The sequence below is a fragment of the Musca autumnalis genome, unplaced genomic scaffold, assembly GCF_047663935.1.
Source record: "Musca autumnalis isolate F117 unplaced genomic scaffold, ASM4766393v1 scaffold_4, whole genome shotgun sequence".
Lineage (NCBI taxonomy): Eukaryota > Metazoa > Arthropoda > Insecta > Diptera > Muscidae > Musca > Musca autumnalis.
In genome coordinates this window covers 10144227-10166820 of record NW_027411977.1, presented here as the reverse complement: position 1 = coordinate 10166820, position 22594 = coordinate 10144227, and the positions used below count along the sequence as shown (strand labels likewise).

The 22594-nt window shown below is 37.4% G+C and overlaps 1 protein-coding gene across 1 annotated transcript in view; it reads right to left on the bottom strand.

Moving 5' to 3' along the window:
* Positions 1 to 22594, bottom strand: part of LOC141402635 (lachesin-like) — a 422330-nt gene that overhangs the window by 284385 nt on the left and 115351 nt on the right. The window lies entirely within an intron of this gene.

Here is a 22594-nt window from a genome sequence, read left to right as displayed (position 1 = left end):
AAAACAAAAAAGCACATGTTTATTAGGGCTTTATTCTTTTCAAGTTTAACAAAATACCACACATATTAACAAATATTGTACCGCCTCTATAAGCGGTGTTTTAGTGTGCGGCATGTCGTTTGGACCTGGAGGAGGTTACATGTCAATGATATGAAGCCGTCTTTATGGGAAATAGTTTTTTTTTCTGATGAATAAATTTGTTCTTGAAAAATATATATCCCTAATATACATCGAACATAGAAATAAATACATAAAATGTCGAATGGAATTTGACACTAACACTACAACACAGTTCAGTCAGCTGGGTATTGCTGCTACCTTTTCTTGTTCTACCATGGGCACCATCAGTGATGTCTATGTAGTGCTTTTCCCATATACAATCTATATATATATAGCATTTCCAAATTAAATGAAACCTTTTCCAAATTGAATGAAACTTTTTCCAAATTGAATGAAACCTTTTCCAAATTAAATTAAACCTTTTCCAAATTAAATGAAACCTTTTCCAAATTAAATGAAACCTTTTCCAAATCAAATGAAACCTTTTCCAAATCAAATGAAACCTTTTCCAAAACAAATGAAACCTTTTCCAAATTGAATGAAACCTTTATTTTTATTGAAAGAAAATAGCCAGAATATTTTGAAAAAAGAAAGAAATAAAAAATTATATGGGGTTTCAACAATTTTTTACTTAAATTCTAATCATATGTAATGACCTAAAAGTGCAACTCGCTGCATGTTTTGCTTCCTTGAACTTACACTTTTTATAATTTTTGGGCATCAATTAAGGTTATAGCGTAATAATGCTAAAGAGAGAATTGAGGTTTAAAAAATTGATAATATATAATAACAGGGACTAATTGTATTACCTAATGAAGTGGTTCACGATTTGCTGCTTGTGGAATTTTCTCATTACATAATTGGAGCAGTCCTGTTTATTGAGATGTTGGTTGCTATGCTCAATCACGTCAACGATATTACGATCTATTGTCTGATCGCTTAGTACCACTCTGGTACACAATTTTATTTTTGAAAATGCCTTTACTATTGGGTTCAACAATGCTGAATATGGCATTAAAAATTTAAAATTACACCGGTTTAATTCTATCGTTATGTGTATTCGTTTACTTATTAAGTTATTGCATAAAAATTATCCTAAAAAAACTTTCAAAAATAAAATTGTGTGCCAGAGTCGTACTACGCGATCGGATAATAGATCGTGATACCGTTGACGTGATTGAGCATTGTATCGAACAGCTCAAACAACAGTCCATGATTACAAAATCGATTAGTTGTCAATCAGGGTTATACCTAAAATTTTTGAAGAACATTTCGAAGCTAATAACGTCATCATGTGGTACTTTTATAGGGGTTCATAAAATAAGTGACGAAAAGGACATTGAAGGAAGCGAGTTAGAAGGTCGAAATGCTCTACGAAAATAATCCTCATTCGATCTGACTGAAGACAAGTCATTTCATAAATAAGCTAAAACAACTGTTAACAAAGATATAACGTTAATTTCAGATGCCTTATATGGGCTTCAGCAGAAACTTAATCACGCGATAACTCGGAATTTCGACTCACGGCGGATCTATCCTTCAGGATTCTTAATATACTCACCTAGGGCTTTCATCCCCAAAGGAATTATCTCTGCCCCAGATTTTCACCTCCATTTAGTGTCACAGTGTTATTAAGAATTTTTTAAACCTAAATTCTCTCTTTAGGATTATTTCGCTATAACCTTAATTGATGCCCAAAAATTATGAAATGTTTATGTTCAAGGAAGCAGAACATGCAGCGAGTTACATTTTTATGTCATTACTTAAGATTAGAATTTAAGTAAAAAATCGTTGAAAATCCATATAATTTTTATTTCTTAATTTTATCAAAATATTCTGGCTTTTTTCTTTCAATAAAAATAAAGGTTTCATTCAATTTGGAAAAGGTTTCATTTGATTTGGAAAAGGTTTCATTTGATTTGGAAAAGGTTTCATTTGATTTGGAAAAGGTTTCATTTGATTTGGAAAAGGTTTCATTTAATTTGGAAAAGGTTTCATTTAATTTGGAAAAGGTTTCATTTAATTTGGAAAAGGTTTCATTCAATTTGGAAAAGGTTTCATTTAATTTGGAAATGCTATAAAAGAGCTTAGTGATAAGTGAGTGAGTGAGTGAGTGAGTGACATGTATATCATCGCCCAGACGAAACCGCTGAAGCTAGAAAGCTGAAATTTTAACTGTGGGTTGCTGTCGGTGTGTAGGGGTGAGATAAGGCTGGGTTTTTGGAAATTCGACCTAGAAGTGTACGAAAAGTACTAAAAGGTACTAAATATGGTACCCATTGTATTAGGCAAACGGCAAGAGCTAGAGTGCTGAATTTGGAACGAATATCACTGATGGATAGTTAGAAAGATGTACCAAAGGGTTTTTGGAAATTCGACCTCTAATGTACGAAAAGTACTAAATTTAGTACCAATTGTATATTTTGAACGGATTTAGCTAGAAACTTGGAATTTGGTATGGAAATGAAGGTTGGGAAGTGCTGTTTATAAAAGAAAATGGTTTGTGAAATTAGTACTCATGTGTACGAAAAGTACTAAATGGTGCTAAATTTAGTACAATTTGGATTTGGGTGAAAGGATAGAGCTGCAAACCTGAAATTTGGAATTAAGATTACTGACGGAGTATTGGATTGAGATATGGGGGTAGTTTTGGAAATTCGTACTTATGTATACGAAAGGTACAAAATGGTACTAAATTTAGTACAACTTGGATTTGGGTGAATGGAGAGAGCTAGAAATCTGAAATTTGGAATTAAGGTTACTGTTGGAGAGTAGGATTGAAGAAGATTTGGAAATTTGTAATTATGGGTACGGAAACTACTAAATGGTACTAAATTTGGTACAATTTGAATTTGGATGAACGGATAGAGCTGGAATCCTGAAATTTGGAATTAAGGTTACTGTTGGAGTGTAGGATTGAGGTAGTTTTGGAAATTCGTACTTTTGGGTACAGAAAGTACTGAATGGTACTAAAGTTGGTACAATTAGGAAGTGATTGAACGGATAGGCCTGGAAACCTGAAATTTGGAGTTAAGGTTACTGTTGGAGTGTAGGATTGAAAAAGATTTGGAAATTCGTAATTATGGGTACGAAAAGTACTAAATTTGGTACAATTAGGAAGTGATTGAACGGGTAGGCCTGGAAGACAGAAATTTGGAATTATGGTTACTGTTGGAGTGTAGGATTGAGGAAGTTTTGAAAATTCGTACTTATGGGTACGGAAAGTTTTAAGTGGTACTAAATTTTGTACAATTACGATTTGGGTGAACGGATAGAGCTGATATCCTGAAATTAAGATTACTCTTGGACTGTAGGATTGAGGTAGTTTTGGAAATTCGTACTTATGGGTACGAAAAGTACTAAATTGTACTAAATTTGGTGCAATTTAGATTTGGATAAACGGATAGAGCTGGAGTCCTGAAATTTGGAATTAAGATTACTGTTGGACTGTAGGATTGAGTAAGTTTGGGAAAATTATACTTATGGGTATGAAAAGTACTAAATGGTATTAAATTAGGTACAAATTGGATTTGGGTGAACGGAAAGCGCTGGAATCCTGAAATTTGGAATTAAGATTACTGTTGGAGTGTAGGATTGAGGTAGTTTTGGAAATTCGTAATTATGGGTACGGAAAGTATTAAATGGCGCCCCATTTCATACAATTAAATTTGGGTGAACGGATAGCGCTGGAATTATGAAATTTGGAATTAGGATTACAGTTGGAGTGTAGGATTGAGGAAATTTTGGAAATTCGTCCTTATGGGTACGAAGAGTATTAAATTTCGTACAATTTAGACTTGGTTGAACGGTTAGAGCTGGAATCCTGAAATTTGGAATTAAAACTACGGTTAAAGTGAAGAATTGAGGTAGTTTTGAAAAATCGTACTTATGGGTACGAAGAGTACTAAATGGAACTAAGTTTGGTACAATTTGATATTGGACGAACAGATACTGCTGGAATCCTGAGATTTGGAATTAAGATTTTTGCTGTTATTGTGTATAATCGTCAGTGTAGGGTTGAAAGATGTGGTTGTCAAAATACCATGGTACTCAATTTTTTGTTGGGTGTAGGGACAGAGCTGGAATCTGTATTTTTAGAGTTAGGGTGAGTATTGGTGTGTAACGTTGGTATATTTAAGAAAAGTAATAAATGTTGTATCGGGTGTAGGAACGGGTGGAATTCTAAAATTTGTTCTTAGAGTCACAGTTGAGTTAAGATATGGAGATAATGGAGAAATTCTGAAATTTGGTATGAGGGTCGTTGATGGCTGAAATGATATTGGAAATACCTACTATTAGTTAACAAAAAAGTACTAAATGGTATTGAAATTTGGAATTAAGATTACTGTTGGAGTGGACGATTTAAGTAGCCTTATATTTACGAAAATTACTAAATTGTACTTAATGTGATAAAATTTGGATTTAGTGAGCGCATCGAGCTAAAATCCTGAAATATAGAATTAATTACTGCCAGAATGGAGTTCTTTCGTACGAAAAGTATTAAATGGTACTAAATTTGGTATGTGGAATTCGGAAATTTGGTTTTATATTCGCTGTTATGGATGTCATTGTGGATATACGTATCATAAAAGGTATGCAGAGCTGAAATTGTAAAATTCTGTATTAGGATAACAGTTGGGGTATATTGTGGAGATAAGGAGGATGTTTTGGAAATTCATACAGATTTGGTTTTGGAAGAATATATAAGGCTGTAAATGTGTATCGCTGTTGCGATATAGTTTTTGATATAGGAAGGTAATTTTTGAAACTATTACCTATTTTAAGTACTAAATTTGGTACCGTTTTGGAGTTGCATAAAGAGATATAGCTGGAATTTAGAATTTTTGTAATAGGTTCTGTGTTAGTGTTTAGATATTGAGCTGGTGTTGGAAATACGGAAATATATTTTGATGTCACAAATTCCGAAATTACAACTACTTCGGTTGGCAAACGTGGATACAATTTATAAACTACCCATACCGTTGTGAAACGTGAACTGAAATTTAAAATGTTGACGTGTAGGATGCGTAAAGGAATTTCTTTTTGGAAATTCGAGCTAAAGGTGTACGAACGGTATTTAAATGAAATTAAACATCAACTTAAATAGGTATTGGTACATCAAAATTGTTAGTGTTCACCATTTTCATATTAAATATTGTTTATTTGTATATTCTTCCCTTTCCGCATACGAAGTAGCGGGCATTTTGCTAGTATTATATATTAAACAAATTCCTCCCACAATTGCCAATCTATTCCATTTTACATATACATATTTATAAGTTGTGGACGTAGGGGATGGAAGATACCAAGGAACGGTCCTGACCAGTTTTAACATGGCAAAGCCCAGGATTTATCTTGGTCCCTCTTTCATCTCAAGTGGACACTGACCTCCCCGTGGTGTCACCAGGGGAACTGCCTTTAACACCCGTTAAAGGTAGTGAGCTAACATGTGCCGCGCGTTCACCCATAAGAACGTTAAAAACTTGGGTTTGGGCGTCGGGATAGTAACCCTCCCCTAGAAAAAACAGCCTACTATGAAAAAAACGAAAGAAAAAAAAAACAAACCCCTCTAAAGTTGACGAACCCCGCAAACGTTTTAAGGACCATGATCTGCGAATCTGCACCTGAGATGTTCGCACTCTTTATAGAGAAGGTGCAGTCTTCGCATTGGCAGACGTACTTGAAAAGTACAAGGCCGATATTACTGCCATACAGGAAATACGATGGATTGGGAAAGGCGTCACAACAACACCTAAAGGCGACGCACTGTATTATAGCTGCCATGACGTAAAGCATGAGTTTGGTTGCGGATTCGTAGTAGGTCGGAGGCTAAAACATCTGGTATCATGCTTCACCCCAGTGAAAGACAGACTTGCTGCAATTCGAATAAAAGCTAAATTCTTCAACATCAGCTTTATTTGCACTCATGCTCCCACTGTCGGGAAATTCAATCTCCACAGTGAAACATCTGACAATGGTATGAGGCTGATAGACTTTGCAGCTGCAAAAAACATGGTAGTTAGTAGTACCAGATTTAATCATCTCGATATTCATAAGGGCAACTGGCTGTCTCTCGATCAGTAAACAAGAAATCAAATTGATCTTGTTGTAATAGATGGAATGCCTATTCATCGAGCGTGTTGGATGTACGATCGTTCCGAGGCGCAAACATTGATTCGGACCACTACCTGGTTGCAGCAAAGGTACGCACCCGCTTAAACGTAGCAAACAATGTACGAACAGATACAACACGAAAGTTAGACATCGGTAAGCTGCAATCACAACAGATAGCCACAGCATATTCCACTCAACTAGCCCAATTGCTTAATCAAAGTCTTCCTCATCCCGATAAAATATCAGCGCAATGGCAAAGCATTGCCCACTCCATGCAAACAGCCGCAAAATCCATACTTGGATACCAGAGACCTCCACCAAGGAATCCATGGTATGATCCATGCCGCATATGTCGTGCTGCCACCGAAGAGAAAAATGCGGCATATACGAGTAGGGCTACTTTACAATCCGTAGGAAAGGAGAAACGTCTTTTCCGCAGGAAAAAGAGAGAGATGGAAAAGCGGGAGTGTGAAAAAATCGAGATGTACAGGAGCCAGAATGAAGTCTGAAAATTCTACCAAAAGTCAAGCATCAAACCGATGGTTTTGGAACAGGCACATCCTCCTGTAGAGACCAGCAAGGTAATTTGGTAACTGATACAGATAGTATACTCAGGATATGGAAAGAAAATTTTTCAAAACTATTGGTATCCAATAGCAGCGAAGACGACGAAGATACCACAGTCCCAATCCCAGAAGATGGTATTGAATGTATACCGCCCAGCCAAGATGAGGTAAAAACAGCAATAAATCGGCTGAAGAATAATAAGGCAGCAGGAGCCGATGGCCTACCAGACGAGCTGTTCAAAACCGGAGGCGACACGCTGATAAGGTGTATTCATCAGCTAGTTAGCACCATCTGGCAGGAAGAACGAGTACCCGACGATTGGAGATAAGACTGTATGCTCTAACTATAGGGGCATAAGTCTACTCCCTATTGCCTACAAGATCTCGTGGTCTACGAGATAATTGGACCATACTAATGCGGCTTTAGACCTGGCAACCAGATATTTACCCTGCGGCATATCCTGGAGAAGACCCAAGAGATGCAGATCGACACCTACCACCTTTTTGTCGGTTATAAAGCAGCCTTCGACAGCCCGCTGCGTTCAAAGGTATTCCAAGCCATGTCTGAATTTGGTATCCCCGCAAAGCTCTTCCGGCTTTGTAAAATGACTTTAACTGACACGAGGTCCTCAGTTAAAATAGGAAAGAACCTCTCCGAAGAGTTTGGTACCAAAAGAGGTTTCAGACAAGGAGACAGCCTTTCGTGTGATCTCTTCAACATCCTGCTGGAAAAGGTTATACGAGAGGCAAACGTCAAAAGAAGTGGCACAATCTACACCAATAGTCACATGTTACTTGCTTATGCTGATGATATAGACATCGTGGGCCGATCAGTAAAAGAAGTAACTGATACCTTTATGAAGGTCGAAGGAGAATCTGCTAAAGTGGGTTTGGCGGTAAACGGTGAGAAGACCAAGTTGATAGTGTCGATGCGCAATGCGCTCATTGAGCTCGACCGACTGTGGAAGTTGGTTCCTATAATATTGAGGTAGTAAAAGACTTCGTCTACCTTCGGCACCTCCGTAAACACAACAAACGACATCAGTTGTGAAATAAAAAGAGGAATTGTATTGGCCAACAGATGCTAATTTGGTTTAAGTAAACAGTTTAAAAACAAAGCCACATCTCGTCAAACAAAAATAACGCTCTACAAAACACTGATACTACCCGTGCTGATGTAAGGCTCCGAAGCCTGGGTACTTGCGCAAGCAGACATGGCAGTGCTTGGTGTGTTTGAGAGAAAAATTCTTCGTAAGATCTACGGACCAATCTGTGTTGACGGTGAATATCCACGTCGCATGAAGCACGAGATGTATCTGCTATACAACGACATCAATATTGTTAAACGTATCGAGATGCAGCGATTGCGTTGGCTAGGCCATATCATACGAATGAGCGATGATGAACCCGCTAAAAAGGCGTATAAATACGGACCGCTTGGCGGTGCACGCAGAATTGGCAGGCCAAGGAATAGATGGCGCAAACAAGCGGATGATGAGATGAAAAGGCGCGCTATTCCAGAGTGCGAAGCAACAAATAGAGAGAAATGGAGATCTTTTCTTAGTTCGGCATATGGAACAAATGTTCTGTAATGGGCCAGCTAAGTAAGTAAGTAAGGTTTATTTTTCCGCGGTTTCAAACACATTGAAATATGCCTTATAATATACTTTTTTAGTTTTTCTTCAAAATTCTCAATTTGACTGTAATTTAAACCGCGATAATGGCGCTATTTTGAAAAATATCATTCATATTAATAAATTTTGACATGTTCTTTTTTCAATGCCAACTAAAAAATATTATTATTAAAAGTTTCAAAATCGACTTTTTGCCCCAAAAACTGGACAAATTACCCATAGTACGTCGTAGCATAGGCTCCGTGTACAACCAGCAGCAAAAAGTCAAAACACATTAGATCTGGAACAGATTACTGAAAGTTTTCTGCATTGCTGTTAGTAGGTTTCGAAAGCCGATTTTGCCCGTTTTCTGATATTTATCAGATTTTGTTGGGTTACTTCTCAATAAAAACTCTTAATATCTTGAAAGTTTGGTTTGAGGAAATAAATATAAAAATATTGTTGTATACAATTTCATTGCATGTAAAATTAGTAATGGCGACAAATTGTTCGTTATATCCGTGGTTTTCTATAAACGGTGCGGCAGTAGTAAGCTTTATTATACCCTCTTTATTATACCCTCTGCAGATGGGCCCTATCGGTCCACTCCTTCGGGTACCTCCCACACAAAAGTTCGAAAATGTTCGGAAAATTTGTGCACACGAATACTTTGCAAATTCTGAAATTTCTACCAGACATAGATGAGGTTCCAATATCTTCGGGTACCTCCCATACAAAATTTCGAAAAATGTCAGTTTAGGACCTTGTCTAGAATGGCTTGGTTTTTTGTTGAAACAACTAGTATTCACTGTCCCCTATAGGGCCGCATAAGTTTCATCAGGGGCAAGTCCATACTTCCTGAGAAAATTGCTTGAAAGTTGCAAAAAAAACCATATGACACAGTATGTAGTGGTTGGAGCGCAAGATAACTCTCGAACGGATCTGCCGATTGGGTCCAAATTTGGGCATTCGTATTATTATGTCCAAACTTAGTTTACGTTCGAAGATATGCCATATCGGTCCACACCTTCAGGTACCTTCCCCACGAAAGTTCAAAAATGGTCGGAAAAATTGTGGGCACGATAAATTTTGAAGGGAGTGACCGATGTAGTTCATACTTTGCACATCGTTATATATCTATCAGATATACATCAGGTTCGAATATGGACTATAGTTGTCCACTTCTTCGGGTACTTCCCACACAGAATTTCGGATAAGTTCATTTTAAGACCTGCTCTCGAATTACTTTGATTTTTGTACAAGGAACTCGCATTCGTTACCGCAATTACGACGGAAAAAGTTTTTTTCAGGGGCAAGTCCATACTTCTTGAGAAAACAGCCATATGTCATAATTGTGGCGGCCGGAGAACACAATAACTGTTCCACCGATTTGGTCTAAAATTTGGCCTTCGTCATATATTGTCCAAATTTAGTTTCATTTCGATGGTGGGCAATACCGGTCCACAACTTCCGATACTTCCCCCAATATTTAAAATATGTCATTAAAATGGTATGCACGATATCTCTGGAACGGGGAAACCAATTTGGTCCAAACTTTGGATATGTTAATATTTTGTGCAAATTTAGTTTAACTTCTAAAATGGCCCATATCGGGTACCTCCCGCACAAAAGTTCAACATTTGTGTCTTAGACGATGTTAAGGGTCTGTTCGAAGATTCCTTGGAAATGTATACGGATTCTGATCATTGTGATCTTGTTTACATGTTTATGTTTTCCGTGGACAATTCGGGTACCTATAGTAAAATGTTATGACAAATAATTTTGTAGAATATTCTGATCTGATACGATCACATTTTAAAGGAGGTTTTAAACGTTTTTAAAAAAAGGGACCAAAAAGGCCCGTTTAGTGACTCACAGGAGGGTTAATTTTTTTCATAAAAAGATACCCCGCATTGTTGTCAGTAATATTGCCAAAGACACTTTATACCTAAAATGCAAGGATTCCAAGGAATCTGATGTCGAATATTTCAAATCCTGTAGAAATGGGCGGAAATTGCCACACCTATTTAGGTCACTTCGCGACGTAAACTTTCAAAACGCCGATACACGTGTCTTCTTTTTTCGGTCCTTTGTCATAATCTGTGCGGGGTTTCTTGTAATTTTAAAAAAAGTTCGATTTTGTTGAACCGTGTAATTTGAACGGACTATCCAATTTTGCCGAATTTTGTACATCGACAAATTTCTTCCAAACATACATCAAGCTTCAAGATGGTCTTTATCAGACAAAATCTCCAGGCAGGCAGTTTGATTATCCATATCAGCATAACGCTACCGTTTTTTGTAATTTTCTAACACAACCTCATGATGCAATTACATGCACAACTACCTTGCAGGTATGTCCCTCATCGGTGGGCTAATATGAATCGGGCTGCACTCATAGATATGAGAAATATCTCTCTTGTTCTCTCTGCAACGATTGCGGGAACATATGTATGTATTTTTATACCCTTCACCATAGTATGGAGGGTATATTAAGTTTGTTTTTCCGTTTGTAACGCATTGAAATACTCATTTGCGACCCTATAAAGTATATATATTCTTGATCAGGGTAAAATTCTAAGTCGATCTGAGCACGTCCGTCCGTCCGTCCGTCTGTGGTAATCACTCTAGCATCCACAAAAATGGAGATAGGACGCTGAAATTTTGGGAAAGAGCGTCTTTTGTTTGCAGGCAGGTCAAGTTCGATGATGGGCTATATCGGTCCACGTTTTGGTATAGCCCCCATATAACGGTACCCCCCGATTTACGGTATTTTGACGTTTTTAGCTACATTTTCAGACCGATTTGGCTATAATTTGACATTTATGGTTCTTAAGTATCAATAAACATATATAACAAAACTTGTGGACATAGGTCCACGTTTTGGTATAGCCCCCATATAACGGTACCCCCCGATTTACGGTATTTTGACGTTTTTAGCTACATTTTCAGACCGATTTGGCTATAATTTGACATTTAGGGTTCTTCAGTATCAATAAACATATATAACAAAAGTTGTGGACATAGGTCCACGTTTTGGTATAGCCCCCATATAACGGTACCCCCCGATTTGCGGTATTTTGACGTTTTAGCTACATTTTCAGACCGATGTAGCTATAATTTGACATTTAGGGTTCTTATGTGTCAATAAACTTATATAACAAAAGTTGTGGACATAGGTCTACGTTTTGGTATAACCCCATATAACGGTACCCCCTGATTTACGGTATTTTGACGGTTTTAGCTACATTTTCAGACCGATTTGGCTATAATTTGCCATTTAGGGTTCTTAAGTGTTAATAAACTTATATAATAAAAGTTGTGGACATAGGTCCACGTTTTGGTATAGCCCCCATATAACGGTACCCCCCGATTTGCGGTATTTTGACGTTTTTAGCAACATTTTTAGACCGATTTAGCTATAATTTGACATTTAGGGTTCTTAAGTATCAATAAACATATATGACAAAAGTTGTGGACATAAGTCCACGGTTTAGTATAGCCCCCATATAACGGTACCCCCCGATATACGGTATTTTGACGTTTTTAGCTACATTATCAGACCGATGTAGCTATAATTTGACATTTAGGGTTCTTAAGTGTAACTAAATTTATATAACAAAAGTTGTGGACCTAGGTCCACGTGTTGGTATAGCCCCCATATAACGGTACCCCCGATTTACGACATTTTGACGTTTTTATCTACATTTTCAGACCGATTTAGCTATCAATTGACATTTAGGGTTCTTAAATGTCAATAAACTTATATAACTAGTGGACATAGGTCCATGTTTTGGAATAGCCCCCATATAAGGTTACCGCCCGATTTCAGGTATTTTGAGAATTTTACCAACAAGTTTTAACCGAATTATCTGTAATTTGAACATTTGACATTTGAAATTCTTAGTGGTCACCACACCTCTCCACCAAAAATTGTCAAGAAAGCCCCCATATAACGGTACCTCCCGATTTTCAGTAATTTGATGATTTTAGCTACAATATTAAACCGAACTAGCAGTAATTTGACATTTGAAGTTCTTAGTGGTCACAACACCTCTCCATCAAAAATTGTCAACATAGGTCCATGTTCGGATATAGCTCCCATGTAACGGTACCTCCCAATTTTCAGTAATTTGGCAATTTTAGCTACAATTTTTAACAGAACTAACTGTAATTTGACATTTGATGGTTGTAGTGGTCACCACGCATCTGCATCAACAATTTTCAACATAGCCCCAATATAACGATACTTCCCGATTTTCGGTACTTTGAGGATTTTACTTAAAATGTTTAACCGAACGTAGGTCCATGTTTTTGTATAGCCCCAAAACAAACCTCCCGATTTTCCGTACCTTAGCTTTATTTTTAGACGAACTTTCTGTAATTTGAAATTTAAAAGTCAACAAAAATTCTGCAACAAAAATTGTTCATTTAAGTTCATATTTTCGTATAGCCCAGATACCTCCGAACTAGCTGTTAATGACATTTGAAGTTCCCACGTTATGTACCGATTTTCGATATTTTGAGGATTCTAGCTAAATTTTTTAACCGAATTAGGAGTTATTTGACATTAAAGGCTTCCATCAAAAACTCTCAACATAGACCCATGTTTTATTATAACCCCTGTATAACAGTACCTCCCAATTTCTAGCCCACCAAAAATTGTCAACAGTTAGATATAGGCACCATAAAAAAGGGCCTCCCGAATGAAGCATTTTATGTACATTATCTGACATTTTAACGTACTCACTTAAAGTTGGGGACAGGAATGAATATTTTATGGTGGAGGGTATGAAAAGTTCGGCCCGGCCGAACTTAATGCTTTTTTACTTGTTAAAATTTATTTAATGCTGTTTGTTTTTTATTATAACTTTAACAAATGTACATGTTAAATTTTTTCTCACATCCTCTTAAATAAATATGTGTAATTGAAAACTTTATTATTATTTCTAACCCACACCCTTTGTACAATAATAAATACATCATCCAACTCACACATACAGTCAACCAAAAAAGTCTACATACACCCTATAAATCTCGGGTTTTAAGGGTAAGGAAGCATTTTTATGAAAATCCAAGTACATAGTTCTATCTCATATCCCTAATAAACAATATTACATACAACAGAAATATATTCCATAATACGAATAACGGTAAATTCTATAAAAATTAAAAAAATAATAGGGAAAAAGTGTACATACACCCAATGAAATATTAAGATTACCGTAAAATTTATGGAATAAGCAATACAAATTTTACATTTTATTGCTTTATCGAATGTCTCTGGTTGTCTATGATATATTTTAGACAAAATAGGAACATATTTGTGGATTAATTGCCGTTATTTAATGTCAGACTTCGCGTATAGCTCCTTAAGGCGTACCCTTGCAGGTTTCTTTGAGTTTTTCAGTCTAGTAGTGTATGAAACCCCAGAAAATACAGTGGGACTAACAATTTTGGGAGCCAAGAGCGCTATGAAGTTTTTCTTGTGATAATATATGCTCCTGAGCTTCGCTAAATATACGAATTCCTGAGGTTTCTCATAAATTTTATAGTTTTCACAACATTTTAAGGTGCAAATTACATGCAGAAGCCTTAGAATTACCTTGTAATAAGGTCTGGTACAATCCTCGAGCATCCATTGAATAAGCAATGTAAAAGTATCCGACATTTATAGCGCTTCAAGTGACCCTAACGATCGTAATATGAGAGCATACTAGTTAACAGTGTAAATTTCATACAAATTGCATGCATTCTTTGGTGGTGCTTTTATTTTGATACTTTGGAAACTTTAGAAGCGGGTTTGTATAATAATATTGTACATTTCTGATTGAGTTAAGGTCCAAAAATTTATTACAAGGTAATTCCAAGGTTCTTGCTTGTAATTTGACCCTTGGAATGCTGTGAAAACTATAAAATTTATGAAAAACTCAGGAATTCGCATATTTAGCGAAGCTCAGGAGCATATATTATCCATAAAAACAACTTCAAAGCGCTCTAGGATCTCAAAATAATTAGTCCCACTGTATTTCCTGGGGTTTCATAAACTACCAGACTGAAAAACTCAAAGATATCTGCAAGGGTCCGCCTTAACGAGCTATACCCGAAGTCTGACCTTAAATAACGTCAATTAAAGCACAAATATATTCCTATTTTGTCTAAAACATATCTTAGACAACCAGAGACATTCGATAAAGCAATAAAATGTAAAATTTGTATTGCTTATTCCATAAATTTTACGGTAATCTTAATATTTCATTGGGTGTATGTACACTTTTTCCCTATTAATTTTTTAACTTTTATAGAATTTACCGTTATTCGTATTATGGAATATATTTTTGTTGTATGTAATATTGTTTATTAGGGATATGAAATAGAACTATGTACTTGGATTTTCATAAAAATGCTTCCTTACCCTAAAAACTCGAGATTTATAGGGTGTATGTAGACTTTTTTAGTTGACTGTATATGAATAATGAATATCGAATCAGCCAACAACACCAGCAAACAAACAACGTATTAAACATTGCATCAAATGTTGTAATCCATCTTTTGTAGTAGATTACAATCAACAGCATCTTTTCGGAAAGACTAGCTGAAGGAAGCGTGCTCCTGACAGCATTATAATGGATTGCACAGTGGATGTCACAATCAACGGCAGTATGTAGCAAAACTTTGTAAGTGTGTATGTAGAGGCACAAAAGAAAATTGTTGTTATTGCAGCTGTTGCTATTTCAATGTTATGCATACGCCGTTTTGCCAATATTGATTCAGTATTTATATTGATGTTGAGTTTCGCTAGAAACTTTTTAATCATCTACATTTCATCGTCATCTGTTCTCGTAAAACCGATGCCGTTGGCGGTAACAGTTCTTCTACTCACTTTCTTTCCAAGGGCTTATCAAACTAAATGTTGCAATGCAAGTAATAAAGACGGAGAAGCGGAGAGAAATGTGAATTATTTATGTTATCCAAAACGGAAGCTGAGGCGACAACAGCATCCGATGCGCCAAACAAGGATCTATTATGGTTGTCGCTGACAACTTCCTTGCTGACTGTTGAGTTTTTATGTTTGTTGCCATTGCTTGATATCGAAGTCTGGTTATTTCTGTTGGAAGTGATGTTGCCAATGTCGCTGCAGGCTCTCATCTTGTTTTGCTATCAACTGCATCATTGAAATCATTCAATACATTTAACTCACACCAGAAAAAAGAGTCATGCTGGGAGAAAGACGAGTAGGAATATTTTCTAAAGCCTGCTGTTGAACACAGCGTTTCCAGTGATGCATTTATTAGAAGTGGAATTAAATGAATTACAAATATATAAATTCTTTAAGAAATATATAAACGGCAAAGATATAAATTATTGTGTATAAAAACCTTATTTTCTTGTATACTTTGCAAATTCAAATTATTATTATTATTTAAATTCACATAGGCTGAGGGTTTATCTCTGTCGCCAAAGCCGATTGATATTTTTTAATTGTTTTATTTAAATTGTACTGACGAGTATCTCAGCTTTTCCAAAATTGGTAAAATGCTTGTGATGTTGAAAAAGACTCTGAAATATCCCAATTTCCAATTTATGCAATTTTATTTCCATGTCAGATATTTCTGCTTCTGTTGGACATATTCCAAGGAGAGAGCTTGATAATGAAACTGAACGATCCGAGCTTTAAATTGAAAAAAAAAATGTAGCATTTATGGTAAAATATAATATTTTAAAGTTTTTACTTTAAGACAAATAATTCTGCTTATATTTGGTATATTAAAGATTAATAAAATGATTAAATAATTTGGTATAAAAATCATATAGGTGAAAACTTTATTATCTCCCTAAAAAATGTTTATGAGTGAAAAGCTTATGCACAGGGGTAGTGGTGTATTTTTTTATCAGTTATTTAATATAGAAAAAAATGAACAAAATTACACATTAAAAATCAATTTTTATCAATGATTTTGCTCTTATATTTTCTTAAAATTTGTATTAAACTACAATTAAATTAAAAAATTGCACCCAGACCCACTGTGCAGTTTTGTTCTATTTTTTAATAAAAAGCTGACAAAATCAAATAAAATACAAAAAAAAAAAGATTTTTTCTATTAGTAGCAAATACAAAAAACATTTTTTTCTATTTAGACCATTATTAAAGAAGTTATGAGTATTTCTTTGCATATATGTAGATTTTACTGAGTTCGACTTTTTCAAGGGGAGATATCTTTGGAACCTTTAGTTGAACAAATCTAAATATATACTGAAATGTTTTGCTGAGGAACAGCATCAACACAGCAAATCAGAAATCAGAAAACGCTTTTTGTAAAACAGTCCGATTTTACTCAGAATTCTCCAAATGTATATTTATACTGAACTTTTTCTAGTTTAGAATAAAAATGTACTATATATAAAAAAATCCATATCTATCAATACAACAATTAGGTTCCACTACACACACAATCTCCAATTGACATTGCTGTCATGAAGGCAGCAACGCGTTCTTAAACATAACCTAACACTAGTGAAAGATCGTCGGTGTCATGCTTAAGTGTTCCATACGCCATTTTCCCGTTTTAAGATAATCACATTTTAATGTTTGTGTCTCAACTGCCTGGAGACGACTTGAGAAAATATTTATTGAATATATTTATTTGACTTGAATTATGTTGAAACTAATTCTTGTGTTGATGATGGTGTCTGCTGTGCACTAAATGAAAGACGATGTGTTGCTGTTGAGTGCTTTATTACGAGTGTCATTATTTTCTTCTTACACACTACAAGTACCCTTAAGTCTATGTTATATTTACAACTTGTGTATGTTCACACATTGCGAACTGATCGCAACCACTCTTATGTGTGTAGTGTGTTGTTCGAACTCATCGTCGAGGTTCTCACATTACAACACTCCTCCTCAACACACATACACACATATCAAATCTCAAAAACTAAATTCTTTACTTCCATATTTCTCAACATTATGTTTGTAAACTTATTACAAAAATATTCTAAATAAATACACACAGTATTTTCAATCAATGATTAACTAATAATCCATTTTCTCCTCCTGTATGATGTACCCCTTCATAAGGGCTTCTCGACGGCTGACCTAACTGTTTTATTTCTTCTACTGCGAAACACATTCGCTCGGCATGTCTGGTCATCTTCTAATTGGTGTGGGCTCTCCCGGCACATCACTACATTTGTTGTTGTTTTCGCTAGAAACTCATTCTCAGCATGATTGGTGTACAAAAACAAATTATTGACCCATCTTGCTGTCAGCACCACTTCTTGTTTGTTTAGGATCAATGCGCAATTTCTTCTAAAAACAACTTCATGTTTTGCCGCTACTCTGCCAACCGCCAAAAAATTACATTGCAGGTCCGGCACAAACAACACATCGTTCAATTCGATGTTCCCCTTTCTGATGAGCACTTTCTCCCTTCCTCTTGCTTCAATTTGCTAGGGAAATCTTTTCATGGTGCTGCCTGTATGTCGTAAACAAATTACGATTGCAGCATAAATGGCTCGACGAACCGCTATCCAAACACCAGATGTTCTTATTGACATTGTTGTTGTCTATCGTGGATAAAACGGTGTACGCATGCTCGTGGGGATCTCTCAGCTTACCCTTTTTCGCTGCTTTTCTGCATTGCGCCGCATAATGGCCTCTGCCGCCACAATTGTAACATTTGAAATTTCTTCTTGTGCGCGAATGCCTGGGGTTGCTACCTGCATAGTTGTTGTTGCTAACATTCTTCTTGTGCGTATTGGATTTCATATTTTGCGTATCGAAATTTCTTCTTTCGCAGTTATTGTTGTTGCTATTTCTGGTGCGATGTGTCATAAACGCATAATTCGAGTGTCCATCATTTGTCAACTCTAATGATGATTTCCTCCTTTCGCTCTCCTCGGACAATTTCAACTTTAGAGCACACAGCGTAGGTAAATTGTCACGAGACTCTAACGCAACAACCAAATTCTCGAACGACTCTGGCAAACTGGCGAGGATCATGATGACAAGTAGATCTTCACTTAATTCAATACCTGTCTCCGCTAATCTATCCACGACTGACGTGAACTTACACAGGAATTCCTGGATCCCTTCGCTTTCTCTCATGTTCATGCTGAGCAACTGCTTAAACAAAGACGCCTTCCTTACTGGGCCTTTGGGTCGATGTATTGCACTCAGACTGTCCCATGCTTCTTTAGCCGACTTACAGCTCTTAACGTAAGAAATCTGGACAGGAGTGATGCTCAAGATGATTGTTGCCATTGCCTTTTCGTCTCGCTTCTTCCAGGATACATTATCTTCTGCCTTCTCAGAGATCACACTCCAAAGATCTTGGAGGATCAAAACGGACTTTACTTGCAAACACCATGACTCGTAGTTTTCTTCGGACAGCTTGTCGATGTTGAACATTGAAGACATTTTGTTTTGTTTGCTTTCGACTGACGATACTATACAACTGACACACAGTTATAACAAAATGTTTCACACACTCCAATGTTTTACTTCTTTGGCACTTCCAATCACACAGATTGATTTTTCACTGCAACACTTTCAATTCGTTTCTCCAATTCGTTGTCCTTTGCCTGATCCTGGTCACTATCAATTTATTTTTCCAATACGTCTTTTCAATTTTGATTTCCTTAGCGTTGTCCTTTTCAGTATCCTGGGCCCATAACCTGTTGAAACTTATTCTTGTGTGGTGATGTGATGATGCGTGGAGGAAATGAAACGACGACGTGTTGCTTGCTTGAGTGCTTTATTACGAGTGTCATTATTTTCTTCTTACACACTACAAGTACCCTTAAGTCTATGTTCTATTTACAACTTGTGTGTGTTCACACATTGCGAACTGATCGCAACCACTCTTATGTGTGTAGTGTGTTGTTCGAACTCATCGTGGAGGTTCTCACATTACAACAAATTATTAATAATATTAAATAGAATGTCTTTGCAAAAATTTAGAGGAATTTCTGTTGGAACATAAAAGCTATAGAAGATTTTTTAAAACTAGAATATTTGTCGATTTATTCCATATCCACCTTTATTGACTAAGATAAAGGGATTCATAGGCTAAACACTATAATGGAAATGCATTTGGTAAAGAGACTAATATCTATATGGGTACGATGCCTGTCCGTAACAACCGTGGTATCTTCGCTCAGTTTGTGCCTCCGAGACCTGGATAAGTACTCGGGCTGGGTGACAGGATACGGGACCGTGGGTTTGAGAGACCTTGATAAGTACTCTTAACTACGTCGGAGAGACCTGGATAAGTTCTCTATGTCACACGTACTTAGACCTGATGGAAGGAAGGATGATGCAAAGATACTAACTACTATTACGGCAAGAGACCTGAATAAGTACTCAAGCCAGGGGAGAATACCACCGCAAGAGACCTTAATAAGAACTCAAGCAGGAATTTGGGCAATACTACTGCAAGATACCTTAGTAAGTACTCAAGCAAGGATACTAGGGAACACTACTGCAAGAGACCTTAGTAAGTACTCAAGCAAGGATATTGGGGAGTACTACCGCAAGAGACCTTAGTAAGTACATAGGCAAGGATACTGGGGAAAATACTACTTCAAGAGACCTTAGTAAGTACTCAAGCAAGGGTACTGGGGAATACTACGGCACGAGACCTTAGTAAGTACTCAAGCAATGGTACTGGGGACCACTACTGCAAGAGACCTTGGTAAGTACTCAAGCAAGGATACGGGAAAATTCAAGGATCGAAGGATATCCCAAGGATCGAAGGACATTCCAAGGATACTTCGGAGTCTTAAGGATACTTCAAGGATATTCCAAGGATCAAGGGTTACCCGAAGGATACAATCAAAGGAAAATATATGAATGTTATGACTTACATAAATGCTTACAGGACACAAGGACTTTCGATTTCACTTCGAAGAATTTGCCGCGGGTCGATGTTCACGCACTGAAAGTCTCGAACTGACTGACCCAATTTGACAATCGCCCGCCTTTTATATGGTCTTAGACCACTTGTTTCCCATAGGAATAACGGGAACTTGTTTTGATCTAGTTTGGCTCTCTCTCAGCAACTCCCTTTATGGGAGTTGTTGTTTATCTCAACCAATGGCTGAGTTACTCTCACGTGAGACTAACGGGATATTGACAGAGGCTGAAGGTTTTAAATTAAAATAAATCCCTTTATTAATTCGGTTGGATATAAACAACTTACTACTTACTTACTTAGCTGGCCCATTACAGAACATTTGTTCTATAGGCCGAACTAAGAAGAGATCTCCATTCCTCTCTATTTGTTGCTTTGCTCTCTGGAATACCGCGCCTTTTCATCTCAACATCCACTTGTTTGCGCCATCTATTCCTTGGCCTGCCAATTCTGCGTGCACCGCCATGTGGCATGTATTCATACGCCTTTTTAGCGGGTTCATCATCGCTCATTCTTATGATATGGCCTAGCCAACGCAATCGCTGCATCTCGATACGTTTAACAATATTGATGTCGTTGTATAGCAGATACAGCTCGTGGTTCATGCGACGTCGATATTCACCGTCAACGCAGATTGGTCCGTAGATCTTTCGAAGAATTTTTCTCTCAAACACACCAAGCACTGCCATGTCTGCTTGCGCAAGTACCCAGGCTTCGGAGCCATACATCAGCACGGGTAGTATCAGTGTTTTGTAGAGCGTTATTTTTGTTTGACGAGATGTGGCTTTGTTTTTAAACTGCTTACTTAATCCAAAGTAGCATCTGTTGGCCAATACAATTCTTCTTTTTATTTCACAACTGATGTCGTTTGTTGTGTTGACGGAGGCGCCGAGGTAGACGAAGTCTTTTACTACCTCAATATTATAGGAACCAACTTCCACAGTCGGTCCGAGCTCAATGGACGCATTGCGCGTCGACACCATCAACTTGGTCTTTTCGCCGTTTACCGCCAGACCCACTTTCGCAGATTCTGCTTCGACCTTCCTAAAGGCATCAGTTACTTCCTTTACTGATCGTCCCATGATGTCTATGTCATCAGCATAGGCAAGTAACATGTGGCTATTGGTGTAGATTGTGCCACTTCTTTTGACGTTTGCCTCTCGTATAACCTTTTCTAGCAGGATGTTGAAGAGGTCACACGAAAGGCTGTCTCCTTGTCTGAAACCTCTTTTGGTACCAAACTCTTCGGAGAGGTTCTTTCCTATTTTAACTGAGGACCTCGTGTCAGTTAAAGTCATTTTACAAAGCCGGATGAGCTTTGCGGGAATACCAAATTCAGACATGGCTTGGAATACCTTTGAGCGCAGCGGGCTGTCGAAGGCTGCTTTATAATCGACAAAAAGGTGGTAGGTGTCGATCTGCATCTCTTGGGTCTTCTCCAGGATTTGCCGCAGGGTAAATATCTGGTCAATGGTGGACTTGCCAGGTCTAAAGCCGCATTGGTATGGTCCAATAATCTCGTTGACCATTGGCTTTAGTCGTTCGCACAATATCCCTGACATGATCTTGTAGGCAATAGGGAGTAGACTTATGCCCCTATAGTTAGAGCATACAGTCTTATCTCCCTTCTTGTGGACGGGGCACAGGATACTCAGGTTCCAATCGTCGGGTACTCGTTCTTCCTGCCAGATGGTGCTAACTAACTGATGAATACACCTTATCAGCGTGTCGCCTCCGGTTTTGAACAGCTCGGCTGGTAAGCCATCGGCCCTTGCTGCCTTATTACTCTTCAGCCGATTTATTGCTGTCTTTACCTCATCTTGGCTGGGCGGTATACATTCAATACCATCTTCTGGGATTGGGACTGTGGTATCTTCGTCGTCTTCGCTGCTATTGGATACCAACAGATTTGAAAAATGTTCTTTCCATATCCTGAGTACACTATCTGTATCAGTTACCAAATTACCTTGCTGGTCTCTACAGGAGGATGTGCCTGTACCAAAGCCATCAGTTTGATGCTTGACTCTTTGGTAGAATTTTCGGACTTCATTCTGGCTCCTGTACATCTCGATTTTTTCACACTCCCGCTTTTCCATCTCTCTCTTTTTCCTGCGGAAAAGACGTTTCTCCTCTCTCCTTTTCTCCCTGTATCTCTCTCGTGTGCTACGCGTTGCTACGGATTGTAAAGTAGCCTTATATGCCGCATTTTTCTCTTCGGTGGCAGCACGACACTCCTCATCATACCATGGATTCCTTGGTGGAGGTCTCTGGTATCCAAGTATGGATTTTGCGGCTGTTTGCATGGAGTGGGCAATGCTTTGCC